Source organism: Alligator sinensis, unplaced genomic scaffold (genome assembly GCF_000455745.1).
Source record: "Alligator sinensis unplaced genomic scaffold, ASM45574v1 scaffold45_1, whole genome shotgun sequence".
NCBI lineage: Eukaryota > Metazoa > Chordata > Crocodylia > Alligatoridae > Alligator > Alligator sinensis.
Genome location: NW_005842267.1, coordinates 482,647 through 503,780, shown reverse-complemented (window position 1 = coordinate 503,780; position 21,134 = coordinate 482,647).

Below are 21,134 nucleotides of genomic sequence, written 5' to 3'. Positions count from 1 at the left end.
TTTTCAGGGTTATTGAAGACTACACATTTTCACAAAGGATTAACACCAAGTTATTTTACACAAGAGCATTTGTAATTATGGTACAATAGGAAATTGTACAGTGGAAAATAGCCCTGAGCTTCCTTAATCCAACTGAAGCACTATTATTACAGCAGATAGTAAACTAAAGCAATTCACACTAGACGTATGGTATCCATTTTTAACAGTGAAAAGAGTTTACCATTTGAACAATCTACTAAGTACATTCCCTGTGACAAAGTCTTTAAACCAAGATTGGAGGTCTTTTAACAAAAAAACAAAACAAAACAAAACAAGAAAATACTCCTTTTTCAAATCAGAAATTGTGAGCTTGATATAGAAATTATTGCAGAAAGTCCTAGTGTCATTCTAAATGGTGATGATAGCAATTTCCCAGTGACATGTAATAACTGTAAAGCATGAAGGATTTTTTTTAAAACCACATTAAAGTGTGCTCCGCAGCAAAAAATAAATAAAAAGTATATATACATTAACCCTGGAAATGGGTTTAAGTCATAACAATTAAATATAGACCTGCATTTGAACATTCGTATTGCAGAAGATCACTAGGATTCAACATTGAAAGACAGCATTTGGAAAGCACAGAGTCCCCTTAGGAGCTCCTCCGCTTCTTAGTCCTCACTATTATCCCCCCAAGAAAATGTGAGAGGACAGTATTTTTGTGGGTGATATCTCTTATTGGACCAAATTCATGGTTGGGATGGACTTAAGCAAGCTTCCAAATGCAGTACATTCTTCTTTAAGTCACCTGAAGAAGAATGGGTTGCATTCAAAGTCTGTTTAAATCTACCTGAACCATGCAGTTGGCCCAATTAAAGATATCACGCACAAAAATCCTTGCCTCTTGTGCATTTCTTAGATCCAGCATGGCTACAACATTACTCCAATGCTATTAGAAAAAATAGGAATGTTCGTTCATCTCCTACAATACGGTCTGTCATTAAGAACCAAAAGTCAATAGTTACTACACAATTCTTTTGAATTCTAAATATGGTAGAACTGTGATATATTAGACACCACTGCATGACATCTGTTAGCAATTATTGACTAATTAATGATATAATTGTGCCTATTCTCTTTTTTTCTCTCTCTCTTCTGAGCCCCACCCATATTTGACTTTATAATTACGGTGCAAGCCTAACAAAAATAAGGCACCCTATGTTCTTTGTACCATTAACCACTGAATCAATGGCCCTTGGTTCAGGCTCTTGGTTTCTCAGCGTATGCCACCATTATCTTTTTAGCTGTTCCATATTATTATTGTTGCTGATATTATTATCATATTTATTTCTTTATATGAAAGAGTCTACTTATGTGTGCATTAAATTAGAAAGCAAGCATAAATCCATAGCCCTCCTTCACAGCATGGTCCATTTTTTACAATATGGGAACTATTACATAAGGTATTAATATGTAGGAGTTCTATAACTTTTGATTATACTTATGGCCTTTAACAATGACCCAGAGATACACCTCCCAATATGAGCTTTTATAACAATCCAGAGATTTATAAGATAAACCTGTCAAAAATCTTTTTTTTCTTTTTTTTTTCTTTTTTGTTTTGTTTTATCTTTTAAATAATCATGTTTTAACATTACAAAAATTCCAAGAAAATGCAGTGAACAGAGTGTGAGCACTCCTTCAAAGGATTCTGTTTTCTGTTCTGCAGGGAAAATAACCTGCTGTTTTAATGAATGACTACTAAATGGCTGCTATGCAAGTGGATATTGATTTCAGCAGGGGCTACTTGTCTCCCAGGTTGACATTTAATATCTGCTAAAGGGATTCTCCTGCTGAGTGACTTGAGCAAAAGAATGACATTGGGACTACATCCAAGTTCATTGAGTTATTATTTCTCCTTGAAACAGCTCCTTTCAAGTCAGTGCTGTGAAAATCAAAAGCAATGCAAAGTTTTGAGTTAGCAGACAATAGAATCAATAGCTGCAATCAATAGCACGTGACATTCTTGAATTGTCTCATATACTTTTATCCTAAATTGTACAAGTCATACAGGCTAAATCTTCGCATAGTATAAATCAGAATAACTCCACGGAAGATAATGGAGAAACCCCAGTTTATGCCAACTGATTCATTCCTTTCTTATAGTTGAGCCACAATTCAGATCCAGATATGAATTTCCTCAGAATCAGAGGTAAGGGCTCAGGACCATCTTTAACTTCTTGGAGACAACTTCTCAACACTTTCCTCCACTCTGGCTCTTAACAATATAGGTGATGCCCTCTTGGTTCCCTTCCACCCAAACTATTAAATTACTCTATAAACACAAGCCTTGGAGACATATAAGTTGTCTCCAAGGTGATTAGAAGTTCCTTAAATCAAGGAACTGAAGCTTAAAAATGAAAAAGGTACTTGGGTACATAAACTGATGGGCACTCATGTCTAAGGTTTAGTTTCTCAAAATTCTTAGTCTGAAACTGCCTAACCTTGGAAACACCTAAAACCCATTGGCACCAAAGGCTAAGTACAGGTGTTCAAGAAGCCCAAGGTAGAAGCACTCTAAGTTTCAAGCTTTACTCTATATACAAAAAACTAGAACTCTTGGTTCCAAAATGATACCTTTTATTAGAACAACTGCAAAATGGAAAGAAAATTGTCCTTTTCTGCAAACTTTCAGGATCAAAGTCCCTTTGTCAGGCTCTGGGAAAAGTGCAGATGGTACAAGATGGTAAGAGTCCCCATAGGTAGGAAATAAATTTCATTTTTGCACAGAGGGAGCTGAAGATAGAAGGTTGTCCCTCTGGGTCCATGTGAGTGTCTTTGTGAGCTGTGTTGAGTAGCACTTTGATGTGTTGATCAGGTAGACTTCCTTCCCTGGAGATGTCAGATGGCAGGCAGGGAAGTAAAAAAAAAATGTCCTTGTTGTTCTGCAATGAAGTTTAAAATTCAAAATCAGCTAAAAAGTTTTACTCTAAGCACCCAAGGTTAGGCCAGGCGCAAACAGAAAACACGCTACCCTTTGGTGGGGTGAGACTCAGAGCCTGCCTGCATGAGCCAAGCCCAGCAGGTAGGCAGGGATCTCACATGCCTCCCAGTGTGTCCCACAGGCTCCTCAGGCCAAATACTCTCGAACAGAGCAAGCTACCTTATGGGCCCTCAACCCCTCCCCGCCCCTTGCCCTGACTTGCACATGCCTTTGTTTCTCAGTCTGCATGGCCATGCAACAGGAGCTGTGGCAGGTCCTGTTTGTTGCCCTGTATGAGTCTCACTGGGGGCCACGGGACATCATGGCTGCCCACCTGGACCTGATGTAGCAGCAGCTCATCATGGCTTATGCCCTCATGGCCATGAGTCACCAACTGACCATACCACACATGGCCACCCAGTCCACCCTGTGCCTGTCAAGTGTGTATGTGTGTCAGATGCCTGGGTTGTGTGTGTGTGTCCTGGATGCTTGCCCCCTACACACAGAACCTACGTTCCTGGGACATGCATGTACGCACATGCATACACACACACACACACACACACACACACACAGAACACAGGCATCCAGGGCATGACTGAGCCACCAACATTCATGGAGGCAATGAAGAGGATGCCCGCATCTTGCACAACTCCTCATTCCCTGGGCTGATTAAAAGCAGGTGCTACACTTCCAGGGTAGGCCATAGGTCTATTGCCTCAGGCTCCTCTGGCCCTGTCTCACAGGCAGCACTGCCCACAACACAAGATGCTCAAGCACCGTCCCCCTTCTCCTCCTCCCTCCTCCTCCCCCCCCAACCTCCTCTCTGCCTGGGGCATGCACCAGGGTGCAGAGAAATGTGTCATGAGGAGGAGATGCACTTCAGTTTAAAATATTGTGGTTGCCAAACTTTTCCTGAGTTTAATAAAGAAAACAAAGTGAACATTGCCCATGTCTCAGCTTGGTCCCTCTTCCCAATTAACACAAAACAGCATAACAAAGAAAATAGGCACAACTCCTTCACTTGGCATTTCCTACAAGCTGACTTAGGTGGTTCTTCCGCCCAGTTTTCTGGCATGTGCTGGTCCTGTTCTTAGGCACATGACTTTCTCCATCCAACTCGAGGCTAAAAATTCCAATAGGCACTACGATGCTGAGTCTAAGCCCCTCTCTGGATTTAAGCACAAGGAATGAGTAAAGAAACACACAGTTTAAAGATCATTTATTTGTAATCAGATTGTACCACTTAGACAATTCATCCAAGCCAGATGTATCATTAATTTTCAAAGGGAGTGCAAAGTGGGTGTATATGTTCCCAAATTGGAATTACAGACTTTTAGGCTCACTTTCAACTGGTATAAATGATTACCCAAGCAATGGCAAACCACCCTCTAGATACCTAACCCAACACAGTACAATGTGGAAAATAAAACTGGTTGATTTATGCTAATTCTGAATTTTAAAAAAAGATAAAAGATTGTATGACCTTTTCTCCCTTTACTTCCAAAAGAGATTTAATGGGAAGCATATGGTGTGACTTTTCCCTGGTTTGATTATTCTGAATCCTTTGCCAGGAATCTGGGTATGTATCTGTAACATTTCAATGCACTGAAATAATCTCCTCTGATGCTATTTCAAATGAAGGTTACATGGGAGGAGAACACAATGTACACAGAAGGATACGGGGAAAGATCTGTTTTCCAACAATTCGGGAAAAAAAATAAAAGAAATTACTTCTTTTATGGTTCACTTGTGTGATTTTGTCATAAAAAGTGCCAGAAAATCTGGGGGGGAGGGGGGGGGGTTGTTTAAAGAAAATAATATATATATTAAAATAAAAAACAGATTTTCTGGCATTTTTATGACAAAATCACAGAATATAATATATATATTTCTTTGAGCTTTGAGATATATACAAGTGAAGTGTAAGTGAAAGCATAAATTCCATTTTCTGGGGCACATGGTTTTTGAATGAAACATTCTATCCCTAATAATAAAGAAAGCCGTCTGCATCTTCTATAAACTTGATGTAAATATCTCATGGTGGTGCTACAATAAGACTAAAGGAAATGCTTTCTAAACACCAAAAGCTTTCATTGCATGAGCCAGGTAGAAGTATTAATTTTTAATTTCTGCTGGTATAACTCCATATAAAGTAGTAGAATTTTTCATAATTTTGTGTATTCTAAGACTAGAAGATGCCATCATGATCTGAACTCCTCCACAACATAATCCATAGAACCACACCAGATAATTTCTGCATCATATGCTGTTTGAATAAAGGCATACCTTTAAAAAAAAAATCAGTCCTAGTTTAATGACAGCAAATGATATAATTAATGATTCACTTCAAATCATGGGAAATTTTTCCGCTGTTTAATTACCCTCATTATGAAAATCTGCCTTATAGGAATAAGCCTGAGTTTGTTCAGTTTCAATTTCCAATCATTGAATTTCACTGTGTTTTTACCCAATAGATTAAAATGCTATCTTCTATTACAGGGGTGAGCAAAATACAGCCTGAAGGCTGAATCTGGCCAACCAGGAACTTTCATCTGGCCCACACTGCTCACCAATGAATTGTACACTGCCCAGCCCTTCCACTCACAAGGATGGGAGCAAGGCACATATGTATACACATACCCCCAGCATAACCTATTGTGCCTTGCTCCCACCATCATGCACAGAAGGGCCCAGCCTGGCCAGCGCACAGCTTCCAGGTGGGGCTGCTGCTGCTACCACAAGGAACTTGGTCTGCTTCCCTGGAGTCCTGCTCACTCCAGGCACCAGCTTTTTCTGCTTTTTCTGACTATTTCATTCACTTCCCTACCCCTAAGGTCTGACCTGTAGCCACCAATAGGCTGCAAGGGGCTCTGGAGGATGGCAGGGACACACTTTAAAAATTCAGGCTTCTAACTCAGTGGATGGTTTAGACAAACTCTGAACTCTTATGGAGCTTTCACTCCACCCTTCCCTCTCTCTACACTACTAAATTCTCCCTCAGTGAGATGCGGTGGGGGTGGAGGCAGCTGCAGCTGGGCGGGAGCATGAAGCATGAGGCTGGGGCTGGCAGCACAGAGCGGCAGCATGGTGACAGCATGGAGTTCAGGTGGGCAGGGTGTGTGTATGAGGGATGGTGTGGAAGTGGGGAGTACGGACCCCCCATGGCACGCAGCCTTGACAGGCAGTGGCAGCAGCAGCAGGTGGGGGCGCTCATGCCCAGCACAGGTGCTGGTGCCTGGCAGTGCACAGAGTGTGGCTCCAGCCAGCAGTGCATGCGACAGCAAGGGGTACAGCCCCCACCGGGTCTTCTCTAGTGCCAGTGCTCCCTGCCACCCATGTACAGCCCCTGCTCTCCTGCAGCATGAGAGGGAAGCCCCACACCAGGTCTGGCCTGCCCTACCCTGCAGAACCTGTGGCTGCAGGGGGCTCTGCAGTCAAAGGGACCCCTGCAGCCATGAACACTCCACATCTGACTGCTCACCAACCTCCCTGTCCCCTGCCGCTGCTGGCTTCTTCGGCTGCTCACCACCCTCCCTGTCCCCTGCCACCGACACCAGCTTCTTCATGTCAGGGGGCCCCAAAAAATGTTGGACCAGCCCTGCCCCACACACTAGATTTGGCTGCTTTCCCTGCTCCTGGACCTGCACAGCAGAGGGTGGGGAAGGCAACCAGCTCCAGCATGTGGGGCTTCCCTACCGTGCTGTGTGAATGCACAGGCTGCACATGCACACTGGGAGTGCCGGAGATAGAGACAGCCTGGTGGGGGCTGCGCACCACTGAGCACCAATACCTGCACCAGGCATGAGTACCCCAAGCATCCCCGCCTGCTGCTGCACCCTGGGGGGAGTGTAGTGGGGGGTCTCCACACTCTTCCACCCTCTCTCACACTGCACAAATGCCACACAGCTACACCCTGCCCCCACAACCCCCCACACATACGCATCCCCAACATACCCTACACCCCCACACAGCCCCATCCCCTCACAACCCCCCCGATACACCCCACCATACACACACCTCCTATATCCCACCGTACACACACGCTCATACACACACAAAACCATACAATATATGACTAAGAATTTAGAGTTATTATGCAACCGCCTCTATATACAGTATGCAAACACAAATCATCACACACACACATCACCATACATACACACACACACACTATACAAAGCTATGCATTTATTTTTGAGTTATTATGCAATCACCTTTATATACACTACGCAAACACACATGACAAAAAAAAATTGTAATAATATTAAAATATGTTATAGTAGGCATTTGACTTTTAGTGTACATTTTTTTTGGCGGGGGGTTCTGGTTTAAGATGGCAACTCCCCCCCAGTGGAGAATTTCTGGGGGGCAAGAGGAGGGACTTCCAGCAGCAAAGGTTAACAGTTAGTGTGGAACTTCCAGTCTCAAGATGGCGACCAGGGGGTGGGGCAACTATCAAGGGGTGTAGCCCTCAAAAGCTCACCAAACCTTATTAAGCAGCCCTCCACCTGAAATAATTGCCCGCTCCTGTCCTATTAGAAACCTCCTCTGGGGGGCATGCTGCTGTTATGATATAGGCAGGCCTGAGAAATGTAGACCCAGGTGAACAGGATGTGAACTGTACTAATGTAGACCCAGGTGAGCAGGATGGGAAGAAACCAGGGAAATTTTGAAACCTAGTAGGCAGGCAGGATTCTGCAGGAACTCTGAGATATTCAAACTATCTATATGAAATATTTTAATTTTGGCCAGTTGGACAATTCTGAAGAAAAGTGATGGTTAGAAAATCTCCACTCTATGCAGAGTAAATTCTTCAAAGATGAGACAAAAACCCCTAAAATGTTACAGAAGAGAATCTTCTAAGAGGGTCTACCAATACACCATTAGTTGGCTGGACAAAAACAAGATTAAAACTCAGGAGGCTGATTGGATATGTGAGGACATTAGAGTTCCCAGGCAAGTCTTGACAAGTACCTGAAAATAAGTTCTCTTTCAAAAGTAAAACATCAGTGATTACCAAATATTCCAGAAAAAATGCATAGGCAATTAAAGCATATACCTCCTAATTATGAAAATATCAGGCTGCAGGAAGTGACAGGCTACATAAAGGAAACTCAAAACCAAATGAATAGGAATTTGAGTTTTTTAAACTTACCTGAAAACAGCATTCAGACAGTAAACATTTTCTTTTTCTTTCATAAGTGTAGATTTAGTCTAATATGTATTGCCCTTGTACTATGCATATATTATCCAGGAGTTTTATACAAAGTATCAAATTATGCTTTGTTACACAACTGTTAACCTAGAGCAATTCCATCATCTTTTATTCCTGCTATTCAAATATTGGTGCAACAGAGACAAGATTGGCTTTTAAAACAAATACAGAAGGTAAATTATTCGGATATCATCATCTGAATTTTAAGTCACTGCAGGTGTATGTTAGCTGAGGTATAAAATAGATGATAAATACAACACAGGGCTAATCTAACAAATGCTGAGGTTAGCTGAAAGACATGTTGAATCAGGTAGGAAGCATTGTGTGTGTTTGCAATGCTGGAATAATCAAACATTATTATATGCTCCAAAGATGAACTGCAGGTGTCCCACATCATCCACAACACACCATGCACTTTCCCATTACTATTTCTTAAGGATTTATGCTCAAGTATGTTTTGTTTCTTTCAACTCTTCTTCATACTAGCAGCTTGATCCAAATCCCACTGTATTCAATGAGATTTTTTTCTATTGACTTCACTGGAATGTGTGTCAAACTAACTACATTGGAAGAGAAAGCTGAGACTTCTGAACCTGTCAGTGATTCTGGCATGAGGAAAAAGCCAATAATCACCATGCATAGAGGTCATTAAGAATCTGACATGATTTACAGTAGATTGTTATTATTATTGGCTGCTTGCAGATGTTAAGAAAAAAGCAGTGCTTTACTTTAAACTCCACACACTCCCGTGCCAGCCCAGCACATGCCCAAAAAAGGCACAGCCTTAATTGGACCTGGCTCACCTAACATTTGTATAGATGGAGCACTTTAGTGGGGGGGTTGCACTTTTACCTAATAGCTGACTGAATCAGCTTTAGCTAAAAGTGCCAAAAAGTCCTGGTGAAGCACCTGATCTATACAGATGCTGCAGAACTAGGTTGAAGCTGCATGCTACTTCTTCCAGTAAAGCATGTTTTTTGTTTGTCTTATCTTAATGTCTGCAAACAGCCATTATTATTATTATTGTTATTCACTTCGTAAGAGTGCAATATCTCAAAAGCATTCCCATAGAAGTAGCCCTTCCCTATTGGAATCACACTTTACATATCTATTATGTTGATGTTCCTTTCACCTCTCTAGGCTCAATCTTTTCTCCCGAGAATTAATGTGACTCCCCCAAGTCCACTGTTAACGGTATATTAGCTGACATCCACATGTTACAGACTGAGCATGGTAAAGATATGTACAAAATGTCTAGACCACCCCTGGGATCCTATCTAAGTAGTTTACTACCTAAAGCATTTTTTCCATTAACTTTATTTGCTTGGGGGTTTTTTGTTTGTTTTATTTTATTTTGTTTTCAAGTGCTTCTTGGTTTAGTTTTATCTTTCAACTCCGGTATCCTCAAGCAATAGATGATTAAAAATAAGCATTTTATGCTTAATAAGTCCACTTTTGCTATCACAGGTCAATTGTGTGGTTCCATCAGTGATCTACTGCTGAGCCAGCTGCCACATCTACACAGTATTTCCAGCAGCATTCTTTGTATTTGTCCTAGAGCTTATGCAGTTTTATAATTGCTGTAGCTATTTCCATTATCTGTGATCTCACTTATTCAGAAATAAGATCATAAAATAGGAAGTAATGAGCAAGTTGGAATCCAGAAAGGCTGAAAACAAAAGTACTAATGGTTTTTCCACTTATATGACCAGCATCTTTCACCTGCAGATCTCACAAATTATGAACGTTACACTACATCATATTCTTGTGAAGTAAATATTGCAGGCATGTCTACATTGTCTCATACTACAACAGGGTGGTACCACCATAAAAGCATGCTCCGCTTGCTTACTCCCAATTCCTCAGGTTCTGTATGCAAAAAAATGTAGCACCCATTAAATCAGCATTAGCTGAAGAAACTGAGGCTCAGATAAGGTCAGGGCTAGTAAGGTAAAGAAAGACTGATCATCCTTAGTTCTCATGGACTTCATTTGGATTTGTAACTGCTCAGAATCTCTGAAATCATCTGTTCTGCGATCATGTGCAATTCCTGTAAAGAGCTGGGATGAGAATCCCAAAACCAGCCTTCTACAATCATAAAGTTATTTTCTCCTATAGAAATAAACGCAAATAAAACAGATGCAGAAAAATAGCATAGGCTATCCCAGTACCCCAAAACCTACTGCAACTGAGAATGGAACAAAGCCAAATAAATAATTATTAATATGTGTTTTAAAATGAAGTGATTTTTCTTTATCATCATAGTACCTAATGCTTTTCTACTATATAGAATGTAGATGCAGAAATGGATTTCTTTTTTTTTCAAATAGAAAGAATTATTTTCTGATCCAATTTAGCCTAAGCCTTTCTCATCTTCTTCTAACTGTGATAATTTGTTTCCTTAGAAAAGAAAGTTGCTTTTGATGTTCTGGTCCTAAACTTTTTGACACCAGAGAAACTTTAAGAAGGTGGGGGCATGCAAGTTCTGCTAAATGAATATTACTCATTGCTGTGACATTCCTTGGTAATTTCTCAGATGTGGTAAAACACAAAATAAAAGAAAGACCTTTTTTACTTATTGAGCCTTCAAAGAGTAGCTGAACTGCCCGTCAAAGGTAAGATTCAGTGTTGCATTTCTTAACGCTCATAAAAAATTGCAAGTCTAGAACAAAGTGCCATGGTGGCTTTAAGTCCACTTGGTATCTTTCTTCACAATACTGAAATTCTCTGTATGTTATGGCAATATCTGGCATAATTGCACCCTTCTAGAGCTGTCCCCACTGGTCGAAGACTGGGCTGCTTGGAACAAAGGAAAGGATATGCCTTGGAAACGCAGGCTACAGCTGTCTTTTACAGTTCCTGTACTTGCACAAATCTCCCCAACTGTAGTGAGAGCATTTAGGATCTTCAAACCCCCTCCCCTTTATGCTTCTTCCATACATACAGACGTGATACAGAACGGTTTAAGTGAATGTAGATTAATCTAAACTCATAACCATACATAGATCGGTCTAAAAATGGTACAAGTGGGATAGTAAGGTACACTAAATCCAGATTGATTTAGGTTAAAAGGATGCATCAAGTTTCCCTACCAATTCAAGTTAACTCACTATCCTCAAGCATCCCAGCCTGCTTTGTGGTACCTCCTACCCCTCCCTTGCAGAGAAGTATGCTAGCACTCAGCCTGTTTTTGGTTGCTCCGGCTGAATGCCCAGCAAGCCCCATCCCCCAGGGTCTCCCAGCACCAAGCAAGCACAGCCCCTCTCCTCAGCCCCATCTCCAGCCATCTGTCAGCCACAGGCAGGCATCAGAGGGAAGGGGAGCATCTGTGTCTCCTGCACAAACCCCAGGACCTGAGCACCCAAGTCTCCAAGCCATGCCCCCACACCACCAACACCGTGCCATGAAGCACCCCATGATGTACATGCAGATCTCAACACTGAGCCCAGGAGAACCCTTGCACTCGGGCACAGACCCACAGACCCCAAACCTGGCAGCAGGTACCTGGGCTACTGCAAGGATTTTCTGGCCCAGAGCTACAGGGTCCTGGAATACTTGGGCCAGGTATGAGGGGAGCGTACTAAGCATCCAAGATGAGGCAAGCATGAGGATGCCCCTGGAAATTTCAGGAGCAGGTGGGGCATGGCTAGCTGCCTCAGTGCTGCAGGTAGATGACAGAGGAGTTTTCCAGGCCAGGTCATAGGGCAGTGCTACTGTGAGTGAGTCGTATTCTCTCATGTTGGAAATGATTCGGACCACAGGGTATCCCCCAACACTCTCCTGCCACGCTTTGATGGAATTTATGTCTGGGAGGATGGATGTTCTGGCTTGCACATCTATCTGATGTCATCATGGATCTTCTGCAGGCTCCATCCTTCCCTATACCCTGCCCCTTTCCTCTCAGGTGGATGTTCACTGTTCTTTGTGGCTGGTGAGTGGAGACAGTCCAGGCCTCTCTCTCTCTCTCTCTGATCCTCAGCTCGTGGTAGCTCGTCTTGGTTGTTTCTCAGCTCTGTCCCTCTATGACGATTCTCCTCAAATCAAAGAGGTGTTCTCTCTCCGAGATCCCTTGGAGTTCTTCATTTGTAGGCCTCTGCCTCAGTCCTCTTCAGTTATACTCTCTGGGGGTTGTAGGCTTCTTTCCCCTTTTATTTAACTCAAATCAAAGTACTGGACTACCGGTTCTATCCCCTCCCTTCTTCTTGCTATTACTTTTCCTTAGTGTAGAGGGATTTAAATCAAACCCTTTCTCACTAACTTAAATTGTTTCCTAATTCAAAATTAACTGGTACTTCTCTCAGATCTTGTCTCCTCCTCCTGGGTCTATTCTGCCACTGGCAGTGTGCCCCTGCTTGGCTCTTCATTCCCCGGCAAGATGCCTAGGCTCTATTATTTATGCTGGCAGCCTCAGGATAGCCTCTGTCCCAGCTTGCTGCAGCAACCAGTCCTCTTTCATTCACTCCTTTTCCCTCCTTGGTAGGCTCACCCAACTGCTTTCCACAGGGATTCTTCCCCTGGATGACCAGCCTGGGCTTCTGTGAGGACTGCTTCTCTGTCCTTCCCCCTCTTCCACGGTTACTTCTCTCTCTGAGGCAAAAGGCTTGACCCCTTTCCTCAGGACTTGTCTCACTGTCTGCAACTCCTGAGGGTCCAGCATGCTGGGCTGCTCCTCCAGGTTCCTCCTCCTGCCTGCTGCAGGTTTCTTCCCAGGAAAGCTGAACTTCCCTCAGCATCCTCTCTTTAAACTGCCCACCACCTGCCATGGGCTAATCAGGCCCAGTTCCCCTGTGAACCTGGTACCCGCATTCCTGGGATTGCCAGCAGCTGTGCTCTCCCAGCTGCCTGAGCTGCACTGCATGTCCAGACTCAGACAGGTGAGTTCCCCTGCCCACTAGGCTGTTTCCACAGGAGCATGGCGGCCCCCCCCCCCGCCCCCAGCCACCATAACAGGATGCCTGTAGGAGGCCCTTGGAAAGTTTGAGATCATGGGAGTGGCTTGGCCAGTGAAGCCCTGGTCAGTCTGGAGCAGAGGACGCACCCATCTGCAGTGAGAGGGAGAGCCACATGCTGGAAACACACTCACTGTTCCTTCCAGCCATCCACCCTTCCATCCTTCTATCTACCCACTTTCAGCCACCCGGAGACACTAAGACTCCATGGGCCATGGAAGAATATGTCCCATCCTCCTTCACTACCTACTCCCGGTCACATAACTGGGACTATGGGGAGATTGAAGCATCATAGAAAGTTAGGGTTGAAGGGGCCTCAGGAGGTCATCTGGTCCAACCCTCTGCTCAAAGCAGGACCATCCCCAACTACATCATCCCAGCCAAAGCTTTGTAGAGCTGGGTTTTGAAAACCTCCAAAGATGGAGCTTCCACTACCTCTCTGGGTAACCTGTTCCAGTGTTTTACTACCCTTCCAGTGAGAAAATTCTTCATAATATCTAACCTGAGACTGTTGCTCCTTGTTCTGTCATATGCCACCACTGAGAACAATGTAGCTCCATCCTTTTTCAAAACTCCCTTCAAGCAGTTGAAGGCTGCTATTAAGTCCCCTCTCAGTCTCCTCTTCTCTAAATTAATAAACCCAGTTCCCTCAGTCTTTCTTCATATGTCATATGCTCCAGCCCCCTCAGCATTTTTGTCACACTTTCCTGGACTCTCTCCAATTTGTCCACATACTTTCTGTAGTGGGGGGCCCAAAACTGAATACAGTACTCCAGATGTGGCCTCACCAGTCCTGAATAGGGGGGAATAATCACTTCCATTGATCTACTGGCAACACACCTACTAATACAGCCCAGTATACCATTAGCCTTCTTGGCAACAAGGGCACACTGCTGGCTCATATTCAGCTTATTGTCCACTGTAACCCCCGGGTCCTTTTCTGCAGAGCTGCTGTCCAGCCAGTCAGCCCCCAGGCTGTACTGGTGCATGGGATTGTTCCGTTCTAAGGGCAGAACTTTGTACTTGTCCTTGTTGAAGCTCATGAGATTCCTTTTGGCCCAATCCTTCAGTTTGTCTAGGTTACTCTGAATCCTAGCCCTACTCTCCAATATATCTACTGCTCCCCTCAGCTTGGTGTCATCTGCAAACTTGCTGAGGGTGCCCTCTGCTGTCTTCCAGGTCATTGATGAAGCCATTGAACAAAACCGGCCCCAGGACCAACCCTGGGGCACTCCACTTAATAACAGCTGCCAACTAAACAGAGCCATTGATTGTTACTCTCTGAGCCCAATGCTCCATCCAGTTTTCTATCCACCTTACAGTGCATTCATCTAGCCCATATTTCCAAAATGAGGGATCTTGTTGCCATCCTGGGTGAGTAGACCCACACCAGCTCCACAAAGGGCACTATAACAGGGACATGCTCAAGCACATTGTATTTCTAAACAGATGCAAGTGTGGGACCACAGCAGGGATTGGGTGCCGTTCTGAGCCAAGACTAAATGGATGAAGAGCCAGTACAGGTGTGTGCAGGATGCCAATAAAAAGTTGGGGGCCAGGAGGCAGAGCATACCCTTCTACGAGGAGCTGTCCCATCTGCTTACCATAGATAGGGCTGTCACCACCCCGCACATGTCTGGCACCACTGGGGAGCAGGAGGAGTTGCTGTCAGGGACTCCACTGAAGGAAGAGGTGCAGAAAGTTCCCAGGATGATGGGATAACTGGGGCCCAAGTTATCAGAATCTAGGATCACAGCTGCAGCTGCAGTGGGACTTGAGCTCCCTTAACATCTTCTCCATCACTGCCAAGAGCATGAAGCACAGTGCACAGGAGCAGGGGAAAGCTCTTATGCCACAGAAGTTGAGACCTGGGACCTGAAGCCTGATGCCATGCCCTCCACCTCCCTATCCCCCTCAGCTCTGTGGACCACAGCTGAATATGTGGACCCTGAGACACCATTCCCAATACAACTGCCATGGGTGTTCCACTCCCAGTCCTCTCACACCTCCTCGCTGCCCTTCTTCCAGATGCACAGAGCATCCCCCTGCCTCCAAATACCAATGCAGTAGCTGCTGCTGTAGCACAACCCACAGCACCCATGACCAGCCCCCCGCCCCTATTTGGGGTGAAGCCTGGAACTGTTCGAGGACACTCTTCTGTCTGGGATGGTATAGCTCTACACCACTTCATGCAGCCATGATGGGGACCAAGGTACAGCCAATAAGGCAGGCAGGTATCAGCAGAACAATGGCCTGCCAGCCCAAAGCTCTCTGTGCAAGCCTGTTTCCAGAAAGGATCCAACCTGCTGGCCTTTGCCCCCCTCCCTCTGCCCAGCCAGTGGCTGCTATAGGCAGTCACTATGGCCACAGCCCTCTCCCAGGCTGTTTGACCAAAAGGCCCAGAAGAAGTGGGGGTGGGGGGGCAGTGCAGAGATGGAGGGGCATGGGGCGGGGGTGAATCACCCCACCCTGACCATTCAAAGCACAGGGCCCCAGACCAATAATTGCTTGAGGGGCTTCTGTCTTTCAGCACTGAGCAGACCAGTCATCCCCTCCCATCCTCTCCCTTCCCTTCCCTTCTTGGACCACGGTCAAAATGCCAGGCCACCCACATTCTGGCCCTGAGTCGTTAGCAGCCCAACTTCTATTCTGTGGGACAAGAGTAACTGGTGCATCCTGAATCTGCGGGGACACCTGCAGAAGCTGCTGATGGGGGTGGCCCTGTTAGGTGGGGCACCAGCCCTACTGATGGCTTCAGTGTCGGCCATTGGGGGGGCATGTACACCCCCATACACCCCCTACCAGTCGCGTATGCTGTGGGAACATAAATCTCTCTCATTCACACCTCCCTGCCCTCTCTCTCAGGGCCATGCTCAGCTACTGAGAGAAGCTGAGCCTCCTCCCAGCTGCTCAGAGCGTTGGTGCTGAAACAGCACCCCCTCTCCTTTGCATTTAAGGACAGACACTAAAACAATTTATTGAGCTCTTCAGGCAAAATTTAAAAAGCAGGTGCAGGTGCCAGTGCTCTGCACCCTGCCCCGGTTGGCAGTGCCATGGGCCTGGGTGGCAGAGAGGACACTAAGGTCAGGGATGAGACTCAATAACACTCCACTATCTATGAGAACCACTGGAGTATGCCCAGGCTTTGCAAAAGACCTTCCCCCAGGTATCACAGATGTTGTGAGGGACACATGCAGCAAGAATGAAGCACAGAAGTTCTTCTCCTCCACCTTAAGATGTGTGCTGAGAGCCTACAAGCATGCCTTGAAGCAGCTAAAGGTACACTCTACAGGCATGCAGTACCTGCTCAGGCAGCAGCTGAAGTGCTCCTTTCAGTGGTCTATCTGTCCCATGTAGGGCTTTATAACCCAGAGCAAGGAGGGGGTGGGGGAAGGGGTTGTAAGCAGGGTCTCCAGTGATGAGAGGAAGGATGACAATGGTGTTGATGAAGAAACGGTGAACTTTGGGAGTATAGTGCCCACTCTCCATTGTCTGGGGGAGCGAGGAGTTGTGGAAGATGCATGCATCATGGGCACTGTTTGCCCAGCCAGCAAAGATATGGGTGAAGTGACCTTAGTGTTCAACAATGCCCTTTAGGACAACAGAGAAGTAGCCCTCGAGGATGAGGAATCCCTGGATGCCCTGGGGCAGGCACAAGATGAGGATGTTGGTGCCATCCACAGCTCCCACATAGTTGGGGAAGTCCATGCAATGGAACCTGGCAACCACCTCCTGTGGGTTGATGAGACAGATGTAGCATTTGGCCAGGACATTCTAGATGACAAAGCACACCTCCTGGACAGCCTCACCAGTCATGGTCTTGCCCATGCTGAAATGGTTGGTGACATAATGAAGACTGCTGGGGGTGGCCAGCTTCATGGTGGCAACGACCACCCACTTCTCCAAAGTGAGGGTTGGCCACAAATTGACATACTGGCATGTGATGTGGGGGGCCAGCTGGACAACAATGTCCATGAAGGTGGCCTAGTGCATGCAGAAAGTCTGGACCCACTGTTTGCCATTGCAGGTGTCCAAGACAATCCACTTCCACCAGTTATTGCTGGTGGCACAGGCCCAAATGGTCTGGAGGTGGTGCCAGGCACCCTGGGTGGTCTTATCCTTGTCAGCCATATGGAAGTCAGTAGCCCAGTCCAGGTTGCTTGGTGGGCACAGGATGCAGTAGACTGCCCCACACAGGACATCTGGCTGTTGGCTTGGAGTAATAAGCTACATCCCATGGTGTCTAGCTGTAGTATCATATCCAGAGTTGTGCAGGGTGATAAGCAGGACACACCATAACTCCTGGACCTGCGTGCTTAGGTGCAAGTGGTAGAGTGCCATGGCAGGGTAGAGGCAGGCCGTGACAAAAAGACACATGTAATTCATGATGGAGGGCACTCACTCTGGGGCTCTTCTGGCAACCTCAGGGCAGAGCCTGGGGGAGGGTCTGCAAACATGTGGTGGGGGTTTGGGGGCAGGATAACCCATGGCCAATAGCCAATCAGGGGTGGCCTGGGCACTTGGCTGTACTTGGCAGTCTGGCAGCCTGGGGAACCTGCAGGGCATGCTGGGAGGCATGTAAATGCATCCAAATGTGTGTACTGTTCACTCTGATTTAAACTAGGCCACTTACAGAAAACCATATAACTTAGATCGATTCCTTCCCTGGCTTTTTGAATGTCTGTACATGGCCCAAGGGAACAGAATGGTGATGATGATCTCATCAAGCACAGTCAGAGCATGTGGAAAGTATAAAATAAGCAAAGGAGGAAGATGAAGGAGTCTGAGTCTGTACAAATTATTTTTACATCTGATGTACTGATGTTAAATGAGAAAAGGATTTTTATGGGTTTTTTCAATTTATTCCCACTCACTCAGTTGGATCTTGAATAAAATTAAAATCTTTTTCACCTCACATCAGTTCATGTAGACCAAAAAGAATACAAATTATGAGGATAAGTATAAACTCCCAGCCTGTATTCTTTTGCTTCACAGTTTTTTATTTCCAACAAAAATAGCATTAACTGCAAATGATGTCTAATATTCAAGAAACAATTTGCAGAGATGTCAGCATGAGCTTGAGGATGTATATAGTTTGAAATCTGAATCCATTATGGTATACACAGTTTTTTGTAGTCATTACCAGTATAATTTTAAATGCATTTCCACAGAATTCAAGGTAAAAAGTGACCCCCCTCAATAACTTATTTAATACTATCGCATCAGCTTTGGTTTTCCTTTCCAACTGACTTTTCTATACCAGGATTTTATTTTAAAACTTTTCCAATACAAAACTACAATAATGCTACAATATGGCTCCATTGATTTGTACAGCTGCTTTAGTGAATTTTATTTGCACAGTGAAGAACACTGTTCAGCTACACTGAACACATTGTCATTACTTACATAAATAAAAACAATGACTATGTAAAGTAAAATGTATATTTCTTGGCCTTAAAAAACATGAATGAGTAAAATTCAAAAGATCTAGATCTTCCACTTATGTATAACTATAGGTGTCACCAAAACTTCAAGCTAGAGACAGACCCGAAGCAACACTCCAGAACCTCATTCTACACAGAGATTCACATCTCTATAGTGTGCAGAACCAAATTGCAATATCTGAACCCTTTCAGATTTCAGAACTTAATTCACAGAGCTGAATTTTTACAATGTGAGCTGTTATAAAAATATTAATGATAAAATATACCTTGTTTGCAGACAGTTCAAGGAAATATATAATAAACAACTTTAAACACTGTCCACAGTGAAGTTCAATGGGATTGGGGTGACAAATTCACCAAAATACCTTTGTGAACCCCATCCTGAATTAAACAGTTGAACAAGTGAATGGTATATACGAGTCATTGGTGCAAGGATCAACTCAGAGGGAATTTCACATCTCAGATCTGCTTTTTGTGGTGTTCTGCATTACAGAAGCACGTGGTCTACAGGGGTGCCTATACACGAGTGCACAGGCTGCTTCAACATGCTGGAATTCCAGTGTGTCAGAGCAGGCTCAATAAATAGAGCCTGATGGAGCATTGTAATCACTGCACACCAGCCAGCCTCCATTTCTTGTGTATCCATGTCTCATGCAAAAATGACAATACAGGGAACTAGAGACCAGTCAGCCTCACCTGAAACTCTGGAAAAAAATCAAGGAGCAGGTCCTCAAGGAATCCATTTCTAAGCACTTGGAGGAGAAGATCATTAGGAATAGTCAGCATGGATTAACCAAGGGTAAGTCATGCCTGACCAACCTGATTGCATTCTATGATGAGATGACCTGCTCTGTGGATGCAGGGAGACTGATGGATATGGTGTACCATGATTTTAACAGGGTTTTTATACAGTCTCTCAAAACATTCTCGCAGGCAAGAATAAGGAAGTATGGCTTGTGTCAGAGCTGATTTGGATCAGTGCCTTGACACAGTGGAACTTTCTAGCACAAGGCACGGTAAGGCAGGGGAAGTCTCGGCATGGTGAAGAGTTCCGGCGTGGATAGAGTTCCCGCCGAGGAAATGGAGATTTGCATGATACGATTGGCCGATGTTAAATTATTCCCATGTGGTGGCTGGCAATTGGCTCGCTAGCCATATAAAAGGTTAGGGGTGTTTCCACCCTAGTTGGAGAACGGACTGGACCTCCGGCAGCTTGATCCCCTGCCAACAACTCCCCGTCGGCGAAGCGTTGCGACGTATCCTCCGTCTTGCATGCCTGAGTTAGACCCGAGCTACCCGGTCTACAAGAGCTCCCCGATTAGCGATTAGAGAATAGAATTGTTGCAACTATGATTGACTGCGCTGTATATGACTCTACAGTGTAAGTAAAGCTATCTCTGTTTTTCCAATTGATACGTGTCTCGTCTGTGCCTAATTCCGCTCCTGTGATAGAGAGTACCAATCTGCCTGTCACGGGATCGCAGCCACAACCCCAGCTAGCGTTCCCGAGGACTCCTGATCCTCGATCCCCCCTCGGCCCCCACAGCTTGAATGAATGAACTGTATGGTGCATAGAAAACTGCTGGATTTTTGGGCTCAGAGGGTATTAATCAATGGCTCAATGTCTAGTTGGCAGCTGGTATCAAGTGGAGTGCCCCAGGGGTTAGTCCCAGGGCAGTTTTGTTCAATAACCTCGAATAACATCAATGAGCTGGAAGATGGCAGAGTGCACCCTCGGCAAGTTTGCAGATGACCCCAAATAGGGGGAGTAGTAGATACACTGGGGACTAGAGCAAGGATTCACAGTGACCTAGACACATTGGAGGATTGGATCAAAAGAAATCTCATGAGGTTCAGCAAGGATAAGTCCAAAGTCATAGACTTTGTATGGAACAATCCTATGCACTGGAACAGGCTGGTGCTGACTGGCTGGGCAGCAGCTCTGCAGAAAAGGACCTGGGGGTTACAGTGAACAATGAGCTGAATATGAGCTAACTGTGTGTCCTTGTTGCCAAGAAGGCTAATGGCATAATGGACTGCATCAGTAGGAGTGAGGTCAGCAGGTCAAGGGAATTGATTATTCCCCTCTATTCAGCACTGGTGAGGCCACATCTGAAGCACTGTGTTCAGTTTTGGGCTCCCACTACAGAAAGGATGTGGCCAAATTAGAGAGTCCAGCAAAAGGCAACAAAAATGGTTCAGGGGCTGGGGCACATGACTTCTGAGGAGATGCTTAGGGATCTTGGTTTATTTAGCCTAGAGAAGAGAAGACTGAAAGGGGATTAAATAGCAGCCTTCAACAACCTGAAGGCTGGTTCCAAAGAGGATGGAGCTAGACTGTTCTCCATGGTGACAGATGACAGAACAAGGAGCAGAGGTCTCAAGTTGCAGCAAGGGAAGTGTGGTTAAATATTAGGAAGAATTTTCTCACTAGGAATGTAGTAAAACACTGGAACAGGCTACCCAGAGAGGTTGTAGACTCTCCATAGATTCATAGATGTTAGGGTCGGAAGGGACCTCAATAGATCATTGAGTCTGACCCCCTGCATAGGCAGGAAAGA